At 46.1% G+C, this 2737-nt stretch overlaps 1 long non-coding RNA gene across 1 annotated transcript in view; it reads right to left on the bottom strand.

Moving 5' to 3' along the window:
* Positions 1-489: 489 nt before the first annotated feature.
* LOC107705011 (uncharacterized) overlaps positions 490-2737 on the bottom strand; it is a 12356-nt gene continuing 10108 nt past the window's right edge. Inside the window, exon 3 of the long non-coding RNA XR_001636030.1 lies at positions 490-525. This is a non-coding gene — a long non-coding RNA (uncharacterized LOC107705011). The remainder of the gene's footprint in view (positions 526-2737) is intronic.

Here is a 2737-nt window from a genome sequence, read left to right as displayed (position 1 = left end):
TAAGGGTTAGTTCACCCAAACATATAAATTCAGTCATTATTTACTCTCCACACTGTTCAATCCTTGTTTTTTTTTCTGAACACAAAAGGTGATTTTGGTTAAGTTTTTTCTGCTGGTTTCTGTTCATACAATATCAGTTAATGGTGCCTGACTTTCAGAAGCTTCATGACTTTATTTAATGATGCTTTTGAAGATTCTGAAACTCGGGCTCCATTGACTGATGTTGTATGAACAGAAATCAGCAGAACCAACTTGACCAAAATCACATCCTCAATGTCTTTTGGTCTTTCTCTAGATGCTCTCGCTGGCTCTGGGCTCACTGAGGATGAAGAGACCAGGATGAACATCCGACCCAGGTGAGGCAGTAAGAGGTGGAGTGATGGACCTTGCAGGTCCTGCTCCACCACAAAAGATCTGCAGCAAATGTACAGAAATCAAGAATCAGAAAAGTGCTGTAATAACTCTGTTTGAAATTACAATAAAGTCACTCTGCAGCGGACAAAAACACGTGTGTCTCATCTGTCCCTGTAACATCCAGACAAGATTCAAGTCACCTCTGTAATTTATCTGCTCAATACTGCATTTACATGTTATTTTAACTCACTTTTTATCTAACACAAGTGCTGCACAATTTATCAACAATGCTGTAGGATTTCTGTCTTCAAAAACAGAAACCATTTAATCGGTGAGCAGACACAAACGAACATTGAATCTCTGCATTCCACCGGAAACTAAAGGTTCTCCTCCCCAGCCATCTGCGGTCGTAAAACTACATACAGGGTCAGCTCAGTGTCTCAGCAGTTCCTGTCCCCTTCGGCTTATCTTCTCAAGAGACTCAAAGAAAACCACTAAGACCGCAATAACTGACCCCTGCATCTGGACTAATTTAAGCAACAGAACGTCAGGGTTGTCTCGTGACTGGCTTCAGCATAAATAAACTATCTAATAACCAACAGAACAAAGAACCTGGTATCTGGAAATGTTCCAGCGACAGACACTCCTGGACCCCATGACCGTTTAACGCATAAATTGATAGTCCGATAAACAGAAAGCGACAGATTAATAGCTCCATGTCCGAGCGAGAAGAATGGCAGATCTCCACCCGTGACAGTGTCATGACCTCAGGACATCTCCCCTCTTTCTCCCTGCATTCCAAAAGGGACGCATCCTTTTCCTACTTTCCAGAAAAGCGCGCGGTTCTCCTGTCACAGACAAAGAAACAAAACTTACACAGACAATTCAAAAGACAATCATTTATGTGTATAACAGGGCAACCATATTCACAAATAGGGGAAATCGTGGCCTAATGGTTAGAGAGTCGGACTCATAACCCAAAGGTTGTGGGTTCGAGTCTCGTACCTACAGGGATTGTAGGTGGGGGGAGTGAATGTACAGCGCTCTCTCCCACCTTCAATACCACGACTGAGGCGCCCTTGAGCAAGGCACCGAACCCCCAACTGCTCCCCGGGTGCCGCAGCAAAAAATGGCTGCCCACTGCTCGGGGTGTGTGTTCACGGTGTGTGTGTGTTCACTGCTGGTGATGTAGATATGTGGGGGCGTGTTAGAAGGAGCCATTTTAGGTATGTGTGGCTGACTCTTAACCTTTATAAAGAATATCTCTTTGGATTTGAGACTTTAGTCTTTGCAACTTTACAGATCTTATGCACCAAGAGCTTGTAACACTCCAAGGAGAAAGGAAACATTGAAATCGCATCATATGACCCCTTTAATATGTGAAGTTTAGTGTTCAGAACAGCGGTCTGAATGAAAAAGTGGGAAGTCTGTAAAATACTCGCATTAATAAACTTCATAGAAGTATCAAACAAATCTCCGCAAAGATATTTGTCCACATGATAAATTGAAGCCTCATGTTAATGTATGCATGCTCCGCCTTGCAAGAAGTCGATTGGAAGATCGCGCCGTGGGACAGACTTATGCCGCAGATCAAAAACCCAATGCAAGACAGACTCAGGGCACTCGCTTGCTCCTTCGCCTTTCGCCGTGTTAATAGCACTCCAGCCTGTGCTCACACGCTTACCATCAAAGCGATCGGTCATCCAAAACTCAAACACTTCAGTTGGCTACAATATGCCGAACAGCTCCTGGAAAGGGCAAAGGCCGACTTCAGAGACAAGAACGGCCGAATTAAAGCCCTTGAAACTCAACTGGATGAGTCAAGAAATGAGATCGGTCGCCTAACACAACAGCTGGACTACATCAAAGAGAAGTCCGACAGCATCAGAGAGGAACTCAGACATGCCTACGAGCTGCGCCCTGAGCCTACAAAGACACGGCGGGCACCAGTCTCACCCGTGCCAAGCAGGACCGGGTCACCTGTTCCTGGACGGACGCGTGAGCAAAAGGGGGAGGGGGCAGTGCTAAAACATTCACCAGCTCCCTCTGAAGAACTTTACCTCACGACAAAGCTAAAAGAACCTGCTCCAGCCAGCCACAGATCATCGCATGGCTTGGACCTCAAAGACCTCGACAAGCTCGCCAGAAACATTGGCAAATTTACCCCAAGTGTGCCAGGTAGCCAGGATGTCCAAGCTTATCTGCAAGACGTCGATTTCCATCTGGAAATGAGACTCAATGTCACGGACAAAGATAGACTCTATTTGCTCCGAACAACAGCCAGCCCCGACGTGCGCAGTTTCCTGGACAGGCAGCCGGCTCACACAAAGGCTGACTACCACCTCCTCCGAGAGGCCCTCATTAAAGAATTCGCCGACCCTGA

The sequence above is a fragment of the Sinocyclocheilus anshuiensis genome, unplaced genomic scaffold (genome assembly GCF_001515605.1).
Source record: "Sinocyclocheilus anshuiensis isolate Anshui unplaced genomic scaffold, SAMN03320099.WGS_v1.1 scaffold31, whole genome shotgun sequence".
Taxonomy (NCBI): domain Eukaryota; kingdom Metazoa; phylum Chordata; class Actinopteri; order Cypriniformes; family Cyprinidae; genus Sinocyclocheilus; species Sinocyclocheilus anshuiensis.
The sequence above is the reverse complement of the archived record's forward strand: the minus strand, read 5'-3'. Positions and strand labels throughout refer to the sequence as shown.